Here is a 14,424-nt window from a genome sequence, read left to right on the forward strand (position 1 = left end):
TGTCTTTTTTACTGTTGAACACAAGAGAAGATACTTTGAAGAAAGCTTAAAACCTGTAACCATTGACTATAGAAGTAGGCAACATAGGTTCATTCTGAAAACGTAGCCCTATATACATTTATATACACCAGAAGTACGTATGGCAGCATTCCATCTTTAAAATGAACGCTATGAGGCGGTATGACGTCGTCCCTTTATTCGAACTTACCAACTGATCGTTTACCGCCATATGAACGGCTTTCCCACTGTTACCAGCTTGACCAGTTAGCTAGCTATGTACATTGGCGAACTTGAGATGCAGTGAGTTGACCATGACAATTTGATTCAGGTGAAAAACAGTTCCAGAAAGCATTTAAGACAAAAACCAAAGCCAAAAAATAAAAATAAAATAGACAAGTAAATAATAGGGTAAGAATGTGGTAAAATCTGAAAACGTGGTAAAAATCAGGTTAGGGCTTTTCTTTTTCTAGATTGCTTTTTAAAACTGTCGGTTGAGTTTAGGGAAGTGGGTAGGCAGGTCAATTTGAAAACACTATCGTTTAGGTTTAGGGAAGGAGGTGGGTGGGTCAGTTGATCGGTCAGTCAGTCAGTTGACAGTGACCTCTGTTGTATTTACGCGAGAAGAGCAGGTGCGAATGGCACTCGCGAGAGAAATTAGTGATCTGTGTTTTGTATTTCTCTTTGATTAATACAATAATACAAAAGAAGTTATTTTGTTTGAAGTAGTGAGTTTTTCTATGTGTTATTGTGTATGCCTTTGTTTGTTGTGGTTCTCTTCTCTCGGCCTCTATCTACTGTCTTTCTGACAGGTTTCATAAAGAGAGCACAGGTGCAGTAAATCAGGTGTTGACACGTGGAAGCGTGCCGGCGTGTTGGTGAAGTTCATTTAAACCAGACCGGAACATCGTTCAGAGAGTCTCCCCTTGCCCGTCTTGTTTTGTTTATTTGCGGAAAAACTTTTGTTGTATTTGCTCAGCAATATTGTCAAAATTTAATGCTGAGTGTTGGCTATTATTGAGATCAATACGGAGACGCATGTGATGAGTAGGGTGCCTTTTTGTTTTGTGGTTAGTAAGGATGTAAGTGAATGTTGTTTCATTTGTTTTATTTCATGTGCAGGTAAGAGGGTTTAAAACTTAGTTAGTTGTTGAGTTTTTTGTTTGTTATTTTGGCTTTACCTTTAGATTTTTATGTCTCCTTTAAAGTTAAATATCAAATAAATTGATTTTATGTTATTTCTTTGGTCAATCGTCTTTGTTGTTGTTGTTTTTTTCGTTTGAACAGGAGATGAGGAGTCCTCGTTAATTTAGAGGCGTCCTATTTGTTTAAATTTTATTTTATTTATTGTTACGGGTCTAGCAAAGTTAGAAAACATAACAATCTGAAAAAGCATACACATCGGTATTTGTTGGATGTACCTCCACGGACATATTTGGCACATTTTCACAATGTGCCTGAGTTGGAAGAAGAAAACAAATACTATGGGTGACAATAGTTAAATGTTTCCAGCTTTCTTTAAAATGTATTCTTTTGTGTTCAAATGAAGAAAGAAAGTCATAAACAGGCCCGGATTGGCTAATCGGGAGGACCGGGAGAATTCCAGGTGGGCCGGTCCGTTTTTTGGCCTCGAGGGCCGGTGTCCCTAGCCCCAGAATCTGTTGCTCTCAGCAGTCACACTTTTTAAATTAATTTATTTATGTACTTGACCACAGTCTTCTTATTCAATATTTTTACTGCAGCTCTGCTCTTTTTATCTATTTTCACGTGAGCAAGATGCAGCCTGCAGGTTAATTATGATATATCTCAGATAAGTTACTTCTCAATGTACTGCTGTTGTCGTCTAGTGGTTAGCACGTTAGGTTATGATGCCACCGACCCGGGTTTGAGTCATTTATTTTTTCATATTTATTTAGGGTTGTTGAACATTTGAAGTTCTAAAGCAGCTGTTTACTCAAAAAAGACGTGATAGTGTAATTAGAAACTGAATTGGAAATGACCTTATTTTAATATAGTCAATCGTTAACTGAGGTGGGCCGGTCTGAGGCTTGAAACTCCAGGGCTGAAAAGGAGTCCCACTCCGGCCCTGGTCATGAAGGTTTGAAACAACTAACGAGCAAGTGAATGATGAAGAAAGAAAGAGGAATTATTGGGTCTATTGAGTTGATCCTGAACAGAAACTGGCAGTATGTCAATGGTATGGACAAACACACACACACACACACACCAACAGTGGCATGGGAAAGGTGCATGGAACACACCAGGCATTGAAACAGCATACAATAGGCTCCAATAGAATCACTCTCAACCATCAACCACAATTTGTCTTTATATTCCACACTTTATTTGTCATAAAATGCTCTGTGCTGCAAGATGATGTGGATTTATTTTTCAGACCCCATTCTTATATTGGCTTGCTGTTGTTCGGTTTTTCTGAATTGTCAAAATAAATCTGAAATGCTTGCTACGGCTTTAGAAAAAAAAAAAAAAAAGAAGGATGGACTAAGGATTTGGCGGCAGTGTGTAAATGTTGACACAACATCTAATTTATGTTTTAATGTGTGAAAATGTCATACTTTTTTCCATTTCAATTTTCATTTTTGAGTGAGATGCTAATGGTCTAATTTGTTTCAATGATTTTTGCTATACTAAGCTAAGCTAAAAGAGCTCCCTGTAGCTGATTAGATTAAAAAAATGGCAAAACTAAAATTTCTACCTAAGAGATGTAAAATAAGCATGTTTCCCAAAAACAAAGTGGGGGATTCATTTAACCACCAAAAAACATCTAAAAAACATGCTCAAAACTAGGTTACAGTGCTGCATAATATCATTCAATATCAAAGTTTCTTACTGATTACTCAAGAGAGTTCAGCCATATCAGCCAATAAAATAGCAACTAGCTAATAGCACAGTAGCTAATAATACAGAAGACCGGAGGGTTCGTTTACCCACCAAGGAACCATCTCAAAAACATGTTCGGCAGAATTTTGTTTATTTATTATTACAAAATTTCCCCCAAAGTTGTGCAATATCACTTTTTTTACTACAACACATCCCTAAAAATATTGCTCAACGTGCACACATTTCATCAGTCAAAACATATCTATCTGTCTTTTATTCAGCTACAGATAGCTGAATGCATTTATAATAAGTTTTACTATTGCTATGACTATCGCCTGTGGACTTTTTTGTGCTAGGGTGCTCTGTGGTGTCCAGTAGGAATTAAGCAATAAATACAAGTGAGACTTTAGTGCTTTATAATAGCACTGGATTACTTATGTGTCATTTGCATGCAAATTACCACAGTCATCATTGCTAATGACAATATAGTCACCTCTAACTAATAACTATTAAGTTATTTTACATGCAAACTCAATAGTCATGTCAGCTGTGTTGTCAGTTAAGATGTAGTTAGGTGTTTTGGTGATATTAGAATTATCGCTTGCCTATCGCTGCCTTGGCACAATTACTAATTCAATGTTGTGTGAGTGTTAAACTTTGGTAGCATATAAATTGACGATATCTGTCTAAACTAATTGCAGTCTATAAAATGCTGGGTTGTTTTAACCTATTTTAGGTCAAACTTTGACAAACCCAATTGTTGCAATGTACATTTGTCAATATTTAATGGGGTTGAATCAACCTATTATTTTTAAAGTGCATATTCCAATACACACTCTTTATTGAAGAAATAGCTAATTTAAAGGATTGTTCACCCTAAAATGAAAATGTATTGACTGTCAAATCAATTCCACATAACATACAAAGATGATTTATAGTAGTATTTCCAAACTGCTCTTTCAACACCATGAAAGTGAATGGTGACCATGACTTTTTTAATATAATCTACAATATGATTTTAGATAAATTAATATTAAAGCTGCACAAGCGAAACTCAGTGTTTCGAAATAATCAAACCTGAAATATTCCAACATAATTTCAAGCAAAACCAGGTCAAGATGAAATGTGGCTTGACAAAAAATAAAAATAAATAAATACACTCTGATTGTTAAACATCTTCCAACCATGATTGGTTTTTGATGATTATGTAATAAGTGTGTGGTTATAAGTGTGTATGGTCATTTATACTATAAATCTTTTCCAATTTATTTCCTCTATTCAGTCTGTTGATTTCTGGCCTAAAGTAATAGCATAAATTCTTGAGAGTTCTAATAGAAACAGATTTTAAAATTGTAACTGAAAATGAATCATACTTTAAAGCTGCTTTCTTTACATTCAGATTGAGGAATCAATTCTCACTTTTTAACTTATCACCACTCAAATGTAACTTCACGCTTCAAAAAAGGTTGTATTATTACATAATTACGGCAGTATTGTGTTACGGCAGTAAAAATGCACGTCACAGAATCATTCATTCAAAAGATTCATTTAAAAATGCTGAATCATACAGTAATGAAATAAGTGAAGTCTTTTTAAGTGAGTTACTGAGTCTATCAATCAAACAGTTTGTTTGCTAATTCAATAAATTGAATGATTATTTTTTAGAAGACTGCAACTATTATCTCTTTTTACACACATACACACACACACACAAAACCCACTCACACAGAGAAAGAGAGAGAAAGATGTGATTTTCTTATTTAACCAGAACTGATATATTCTACTATTTTTTGTATTCCTGTGTTGTTGACACTACTGTTGACACTGCTGAAGAAATTAGTCATTTGGGTGTGTTAAATGACATAAATAATGACAAAATATCAACCCAGAAATATTCTGAAAATGTACTACTACATACATTTCTGGAGATCGAGAAATACATCCTATAAATCCACCAGAGGCCGCAGTCGACTGACTGAAATAGGGTTGTCAAACTGTTTCTTCGGTGCACTTCAATGCAGACACGGACAATTCAATATCAGTTCAGTAATAGATCATAGCTACTTATTACGTACTGGTGTAAATTATTTCATATGGCCTATATTGTGGTAGCGTACTATCGCGAAGGAGGCGAGTGTGAGTAATTAAAATGCTCCAACTACTTAAAAACACAGAAACTCTGGACAATTTACTGCGTGTGTGTTTGCTGGACAGTCTTTCATTAACGCTGAAGGTACAACAGGAGCCCTGCTATTTCACTGCTATTGAGAAAATGAAAGTAAGCTCAAATTCGGGCTCTCTCTCCCTGAGTGTGGTCATTTGACCTGCTGGCGCGAGGTAACTTTTTCTCTCATCTCGGCTGTTATATTGATACTTCTGGATACAGACATAAGTGCGTGTTTGCAGAGCGAGCTTTCCGCTCCGCATCTATAATGGATCAGCTGTGATCGCAGCTGCCGTTTATCAGTGTCACTCATTGGTGAACTGCACCAGAGTTTTAGAGCCAATCGCATCCCTTTCTGTTGAGTACGTGACCAATCAAAAGGGTGTAAGAACTTGCTCCAACATTCAGAAACTGAGAGTTACAATATTTACGTTTGTTAATTTGCCTGTACTTGAGTTTTTAAAGGTACAGTTCATATATCTGACTGCTTATTTTATAAGACAAAATTGTAAAACAAATAATTTATAAATATAAACATATTTTTACATTTTAATACAAGAATTGTTGTGCTGTGAAGTAAAATTTAAAAGTGTGAATGGAACGCATTGTCAATGCCCTGTAATAGACTGAGGTATCATATTGAACTGATTTCATGGCATGATAATAATCGTAACCGAACCGTGAGACCAGTGTAGATTCACACTGAATTACTTACTGACTGACTGACTGACTGACTAACTGACTGACAGATCAACTGACCCACCCTCCTCCTTCCCTAAACCCAACCGACAGTTTCGGTGGACAGACACCACATTTTCACTCTGTTATTACCTTGTTTATTTTACTTTTTTGGCTTCTGTTTTTGTCTGACCCGCTTTCTGGAAACGTTCTTCACCAGATTCAAACCCCATCATCATGGTTTACTCTTCTTTGCATCTCAAGTCTGTCGACGGACATTGCGAGCTAACCGGACAAACTTGTAACAGCGAGAAAGTTGTCCATATGGAGGTAAGCGGTCAGCTGGTAAGCGCCAAAAGGAACGATATCATACTGCCCCATAGCGTTCAATTTAAAGACGAAAATCAGCCATATGTACATTAGGCTACATAAGTCGTGATCTCCATATATGTGTATAGGGTCCCGTTTTCAGAATGAGCCTATGTTGCAAAATATCATCCCTTTAATGCAACAACTGCTTACGTCAGAAAATATATTAATATTCACTTCACAATTATTGCTCTTAAGGATACATGGCAAGTTGTAATTCGAACCGAACACTGCACATGAAACCATTTTCCTGATTATGATTCTATTACACCAAAATACACAACAGTCAGCTGTTTATCAAACAGACAGTTATTCAAATCAATCCAGAACTGGTAAAACTGCATTTTAGCCAACAGTCCTCCATCTCTCATCTTATCTATTTGTGTACATGAGCGTATGTGTGTTTGATTTAATGAGCAAAGAGAAGTAATGATGCATCAATGAAACATTTAACAGCTTTGTGACATGCCATAATACGCATTACCAGTACTGTAGCAATAAAGTCAACTCATAAAATCTGTTTCCCTGCTATAAATGTTTAAATAATCAACAGATTGCATCATAAAACATTACGGCAAAAGGGTCTTACATTCACGACGCCCGTTATTACATCTTCTGAATCCAAATGACACTAATAGCTAAGCAGCCTCGAATTGCTTCAGTATAACAAAGGTATTAAAATATTAAAGTTGCAAATGTAAGCTTTTCTCATGTGTCCAGATGGGGGAACTAGAAGCTTATTCGGGCCATGGAAAAAGAATTCCAGTAATCTACTGCTGATCCTTCACAATGCCACCCTTGTGCCTTTTGTTTTAGCCTCTCCCCACTGCCTGTACTCAAAGCCACTGATAATGTTAATGGTCCTATCCTACAGCCAGCGGATCTTGGGCTATTAAGGGTTGCGCGAGGACTGGAAAATGCTTGTTAAGTCATAGTAGAATGTCGAGGGGACGTACAGGGTCAACTACGCAAGGTCACCGCAAGTTCAAGCCATAAACAGAGCCAAAATAGTCTGACAACAAAAGGACAGCATGGAATTAAGACTAGATACTTGTTCAATGTTATTTAATTTTCTGGATATATATATATATACTGGGTTGTATTTAAAATATAAGGATTAGAGAGACTGATTTCTGAAATAAAGAACTTAGTTTCTATTTCAAATCCAAAAGAATTTTAACTAGTCTTGTAAAAAATCACACAATTGTTTTTCAGATAATGAATGTACTTTATTTTAAGCTTAGTTAACATTTTAAATCCCAAAATTATTTAAACTAGTCTTGAAAAAATCTCAAATAAAAATACTGAGCCCTATATTCTGAGTCCAATACAGTTTTTAAGGGAAAGTATAATACTCAATTGTTTATGCAGTAGTTATGAAACATTTATTACCTGTTAATCACTTTTTGAAAACAGCTTTTCAAATAGAAAAAGAAAACAAAAAAGCATTGGAGACATAGATATTTGGAATATAGAGCTTAGTTTAGATTTAAATCCAAAATAAAATAAACTAGTCTTGAAAAATTACAAACATTTTTTTTATTATTAGTAAACTTGAAAACAGAAAGGAAATAAAGGATTGGAGACATGGATTTCTGAAATAAACAGCTTAGTTTGCATTTCAAATCTAAAATAATTTTAACTATTCTTGAAAATAATCCCCCATTTTATTTATTAGGTTAATCAATGTACTATATTTTAAGCTCAATAATGTGTTGTAGGAGATTGTATAGTACAGGGGTTCTCGAACACGATCCTGGAGGTTCGGTGTCCTGCAGATTTTAGCTCCAACTTACCTCCAACAGACCTGGAAAGATGTTTCTAGAAAGCCAAGTAAGAGCTTGATTAGCTACCTTGGGGTTGGAGCTACTGTAAAACCTGCAGGACACCGGACCTCATAGAAATTGAGAACGCCTGGTATAGTACACACAACTATATTTACGCAGTAGTTATGACACATTTATTAGCTGTTAATGACTTTTTGAACAAAAACCTATAGGAAGAAAGAAAGAAAGAAAAATGATTGGAGGCCCAAATATTTGAAATAAAGAGCTTAGTTTCCATTTCAGATTCAAAAAAATTAAAACCAGTCTTGGAAAAAAAAAAAAAAAAAAAAAAATATATATATATATATATATATATATATATATATATATATATATATATATATATATATATATATATATATATATATATATATATTTAAATATATATTTTTTTCCAGTTAATGAGTACACTATATTTGAGTTTAATAAAGTTTTTAGAGATTGTGTAGTTCTCAATTATCTCTATGCAGTAATTACAACACATTTATTAGATGTTAATCACTTTTTAAACAAAACCTTGAAAATAGAAAGGAAAAAAGGGATTTGAGAGCTGAATATCTGGAATAAATGCTTGGTTTCAGTTAAAAAAATAAATAAAACTAGTCTTCCAAAAACCTCAAACAATTTTTCCCCCAGTTAATGAGCACTATATTTTGAGTTCAATAATGTTTTTAGGGGATTGAACAGTACTCAAATATATATGTATGCAGTAGTTATAACACATTTATTACCTGGTAATCACTTTTTGAACAAAAACTTGAAAATAGAAGGAAAGAAAATGAGACTGGAGAACCAGACATCTGGAATAAACAGCTTTGGTTCCATTCAAAATCCAACAACTATTCAGCCTTGTTTTATACTCACTGTAGATTTAAATTTGTTCATTGCATTCTCATAGACAAAAAAAAAAAAATATGTATATATATATATATATATATATATATATATATATATATATATATATATATATATATATATATATCATCTCGAAATCCAAAAATTCTAGATATTTAATAAGGCTACAAATAAGACTACTGACATTCTGTGCTCATTGATGGAAAACAATTGGACAAATTCTAAAAATCCATTACATTTAAGCAGTTGTTAAACCAAATTAACTACCTGTTAATTACTTTTTTAACAATCCCCCCAATCCACCACCCCCCAAATAGTCTTGAAATACAAAAATGCTGGACATTTCAACATGTTGGTGCTTCTCAGAGAAAGAACAAAGCACTAAACATCTTACCCCTTTTCTAAAAAGTCACGGCTGAGATTTCCTAGGTCTCAAACAAGCAGTACAACACCCACTCTTTTAGTCCCGAATGAACGTGCTGGAGTTTGTTTGATTTGCACTGTCAAAAGGTGTGTAGTGCGTGAACTGAAGCCGTGTAAACAACTTGCTTCATTGAGGCAGAGAACAGTAACCAGCTGCACATAATAGGGAAGTAACTTTAGTAAAGGCTCATGCAAATTTCTCCCACCGCTGCTGCAAGGTGAGGATGTTATCTGTCGAGAAAGAATAACTAGCTGCTTTTTTAAACACTCGACTGCCTCATGACAACTGTAAAATATGCATTTGTTGCTGTAAGTAGTCACGTATCTGCGTTAACTATTTTTAGAAAAACATGGCTTTTGCTTTGTTTGGTTTTGTTTTTAAAACTGTTGTTATGTTTTAAACCCCCTATTTTGATTTACCATATTTCTATTGTTATAAACATTCACAAGGATCTTATATTCAATTTTGAGATGAAATATATTTCCCAAAGCAAATTACTATAAAAAAGTAAAACTATAAATATATACGTTTAAAATATAAATCTAAAAATAAAATATTTAATAGTTACCAAATAAAATAATAATAAAATAAAGAAGAAATAAATAAAAATAAAGGTTATGTTTTAAATTTTAGTTTAATCTCTCAAAAGATGAGCTTTCAGTAGGAATTTGTTTGGGCGCAGTGCCAAACTTTTTTTTTTTTTTTTTTTTTAGGTAAAATTAGGTTATAAACAACACAAGTGTGTGTGTGTTTTTAAACTCAGCAGCATGTTTCTATATATTTTTTATTTATTTGGTTTATTAATTTTTTATTATTATTTGTTGCTCACGTGACTCATGAGTCTGACAAATAGGCCAAAAAGTTTCCCAATTGTTGTTTAAAAAATAAACAAATAAAATAATAATAATAATAATAATAATTTTAAAAAATTATATATATATATATATATATATATATATATATATATATATATATATATATATATATATATATATATATATAAAATCAGCAAAGCCATCAGCAACCCTTTCCTACATGCAAAAGTATCCCATTCAAAGTCGTGTTGGTCAAAAACAGAGCCCCCCCTGCCCATCACAAAGCACAGGGGTATTAACTAGTATGCTGACGCCATTCCAGCAGCAGCCCTTATGCCAGCAAATTCACCTAATAACACAACAAAAGAGCCCTGAACATGCCTGTTGGGCCATTTATCACGAAACCTCCCTCAAGTTGTTTGACTGTTACATGAACTCTCAGCTTCGCACCAGCAGATGTTCCCTGGCACCATGACAGCCATGATAATAATGCTTACACGTCCTCCTCCCTTTCATTCGGCTCATTATCCTTATCAAACAACAGCAAAACCAGTTAAACAGTTTGTTTCCAAGCTAATAAGTACAATAAGTAGTCTTCCCTGTATGAAAATGAGCATGCAAACATAAGTAGCAGGATTTAGTTAGAATAAAAATATTTTGATAATACCGTAAACCTGTTTTCTCAACTTTAGCGATTTGTTACAGCTGCTTCGCGTATCAAAAATACTATTTGGCCAATATGTCTACACACTAATTAGTTTGATAAAACCATAAAATGCCTTACCATATGCTTTTATTCATGAAGTGTCCTTATGTGAAAGATCAGTCATGCACATTCTTTAGGAAGCACGAACATCCTCTGCTGTGTTGCAAATGTTTCATTCGCATATTCCTTATCCCTGTATAGTGAAGATCCCAATTCAACGGGACCGTTATCCAAAAACTCCCTGTAAATCGCAGTCCGTCGTCCTCTACAGGCTTTGAGCCTTGATAATGGTAAGCTAAATGCGAACTGACAAGCATCCGACAAGCTTTCAGGGAGAGGGGAGGAAAAAAAAACTGAACAAAACAAAAAAGTAAAGCAGCAAAGCCCCGCCCTAGTCTGTATTAGCTCTCAAAGTAACATTGGGTTTAGATTTAAGACCATCCGAAGCTATTGATCGCTATTGTACGAAAGAAAAAAAAATATGCAAAATGTCTAATAATAGCTTTGATTTTTGAAAGTAATCATGTCAAAAAAAAAAAAATCGATACAATGATGGAAGATAGCTGATAACCTAATTTAATGCTGGGCATTGCATTCCATGTTTTTCCATCTAAAATAATTGGTTTCCAGTGATGGATCGTGTGTTGCTCTGCATCAACAAGTTTATCATTTAAATGCACAGCTGTTTGCTGAGTTAGGGTCGGTTCTTAGTTCATATTTAAAGTGGAATGCACGATCTGAAATGCATAAAGTGGATGTTGGTAAATTAAGTGTGTAAATAAATTGTTGTTTCTGCGCTGTACAAATCTAAAAGCCAAGAAAACATTCAATTAAATGTATTCGGGGTCAAAGTCGCATTATTTTTTTTATTAAAATATAGCCTATCTATAAAAGAGACTTAAATGATCACATATAAAAAGTAAATCGTGTTTAAAGCAGGTTTAACAACAACACACAAAAAAATGATCGTTCCCGCTATCGGTTCTTAAATGCGCATTTTCAGAATCTCAGTTTACTTAATTACATTACAGCAAACACTAATAAACATTCCTGATTATGATTCTCTTTTGAGTCGATTCAGTGTAAGATCGTTCGAATCACGAAGTAGGACTCTCCAAGATGAACCAACTCGTTTAGCAAATCAACAACGCACCCATAAACGACATCTGAGTACTAATCCTTGAAGTGACTCTTTCGAGTCGATTCATTTTAATGAATCAAAGCACATTAACCTGACTCATTATATTACAAGTAAAAATACTTTATATCACGACAATATGCTATTTTATAATTAAATGCAGCAATTAAATATTACACCAGTTTAAGTTGTTTGTTTACAACAAAGTCAGGGCCAACAGAATAACTGCATTTTATACGGTTCTAAAAAGTAGCTATGTTAAAACTCGTTATCCGTATATGCAAACGTCATTGTCTAACACACCCTTTGCTAAAAAAAAAAATGCTTGCTTTCTTGTTATGTTGCACGTAGCCAATCTCAATGATCATCTCGTCAGCAGAGTGCAGCAAACACAATAAGGATTTCTTGTTTCGAAATATTTCTTCCACAACGTATACTGAAATACCCATCAATTGAATTAGTATGCAATGACCTGAACACTCGAAATCGTCAAACTCCATTGAATTACATTTATATACAGACGGTTCAATGGTAGGCTCTTCAGAAGAGAAACTTCCTAAAAATAGCGCATGGACAAACAGAATGGGTTATGGCAGAGGTTATGTGTGTGAGTGTGTGCGCGACACGATAGGCTGTTTTATGTTCTGCTATTCAACCACAAAGAAAGCAATCATTCCAAGAGCGACTGTCATATAAAGTGAGTTGTCACTAGATTGATCTCTAATCTTAATCTAATCTCAATTAGAGCTTCGCTGAAACAATGCCTATTCGCATCACGACAGCAAGCGGAATCTCCCGTCCGATCTCCCTTCAAAGTCGCGAACTATTAATAACACCATGTACGATCATGCGATCCTACTGTTTATGATCGATTCTTTTCTCAGAATGCGATTCGAAACTTACCTCGGTCCATAAAAATGACGTAATGAAGTTGTGGGGCAACGGCACAAACGCAAGGTGACACTCCGAGATGATGGCAAACTGAGTGGCATCCGCAGTTTCCGGACGACTTCGGCGTTGAAATCGCAAATCAAAGCGATCGGATCGTGTAGGTTTTGCAGTTCGAGGAAACAATGTGATGACACGACACGACGTTGATCCAGATCGAGACGGATGGACAGCGAAGTGGCCCGTGTGTTTGGTGCGACACCTGGAGCGGCAATGGTTCCTCCCTCTTTCATTGACTATTGTTTGTTCAGCATAAAGTTGGGTGATGCAGAAGTCTGCTGTTGAGAACACTTGGAATGCTCCAGGCTCTGTCTACAAAGCGATAATGCATGATGTCTGACAGTTGAGGATTGTGATTAATATGGGTCAAGGACATGTGATGTTCTTTTTTTCTGTATTTCAGGTTATTGTGTTTGTATAATGTCATAGCCTATATAATGATATTCTCTACGTGTGCGTTTACATTAGATTATTCAGTAAGCCAAAACTGGACTACTCTAACAAATAACTCAAGATTACTGTTCAAATGTGTACACCTAATTTAATATGTCAGGGGAAAATCTTAAATACAATTAGTAAAAAGGAAAAATCAAGAGATATTTAAAATATATTAAATTTATTTAGTTTTTTTTTTCAAATAAATACGTTATCTTTCTATTAATAAAGATTTTAGCTGTCCAAACTCTTATTTTAGTGGATAAAACTGTTTAAAAAAATGTTTATTTAAAACACATGCACTGTAAAAAATAAGATCTGGCTTTTTGTTCACAAGTTGTTCTTTTTTTTGTTTTTGTTTTTTGTGTTTTTCCATTTATTTACAGTTGCAGTCTGCATTTTGCAACCTTGATCTCTGCTCTGTTGACTTTTAATGTTGAAAATTCAACTCTACCGTTTTACAAAATGACTTTTATTGACTTTTAAGTTTATATATAATAAACAATTATATTATAAATAATATAATGCATTAAAATATTATAGAGAAATAAGTGTGTAAAATGACAGAACACATGCTCATAGTATATTACAAGGATTTTGTACCTTATATAACACAAACGTGCTACTTTAAACTATTAAAAATAATAATAAATTAACTTTTTCGAACATTTCAAGGTCAAAAGTTGCTCCCATTTTATATAATTTATCAGCATATGTTTTACACAGCGAATGCCCTTCCAGCCACAACCCAGTATTAGGAAACCCAATGTCCACTGAATGAGTTTGGTTACCAAAATACTTAAGGTATACTTAAGGTGATACAGGATGAGTATGTTCTTGGTGGAGTATATTTGTAAATTTTTCTTGTAATATAGGAATATGAAATGGTTATTATTCGGAAGTGAACCAACACCATATAGAACCTCAGAGACTGTTGTAAATTAATATATATATATTATATATGTATAATGTTATATACTGTACATAACAATAATTTGACAGTTTCATTATTATTATTATTATTATTATTATTATTATTATTATTATTATTAATATTCACTCATTCGTTTTCTTTTCGGCTTAGTCCCTTTATTAATCTGGGTTATCAGGGTTATTATTATTATTAAATTGAATAATAATCCAAATATCCAAATAGCGTCAAATATACATTTGATTCATTCACTATGTTTTTTATGGATTGTGGGTTATTCTTTGATTTTTAACAATA

The 14,424-nt window shown here is 34.0% G+C and overlaps 1 protein-coding gene across 4 annotated transcripts in view; it reads right to left on the reverse strand.

The window, feature by feature from the left end:
* Positions 1-12,979, reverse strand: part of znf516 (zinc finger protein 516) — a 72,342-nt gene extending 59,363 nt beyond the window's left edge. For 2 of the 4 annotated variants that reach the window (XM_087293723.1, XM_087293725.1), the window contains exon 1: positions 12,717-12,979. The gene's annotated coding sequence lies outside the window, so the exon portion shown is untranslated. Of the gene's footprint in view, positions 1-10,753; positions 10,984-12,716 lie in introns of those variants that run through there. The other 2 variants (XM_087293722.1, XM_087293724.1) reach the window with 1 other exon arrangement.
* Positions 12,980-14,424: the final 1,445 nt, after the last annotated feature.

This window comes from Danio rerio, chromosome 19, assembly GCF_052040795.2.
Source record: "Danio rerio strain M-AB ecotype USA chromosome 19, GRCz13ab, whole genome shotgun sequence".
NCBI classification, from domain to species: domain Eukaryota; kingdom Metazoa; phylum Chordata; class Actinopteri; order Cypriniformes; family Danionidae; genus Danio; species Danio rerio.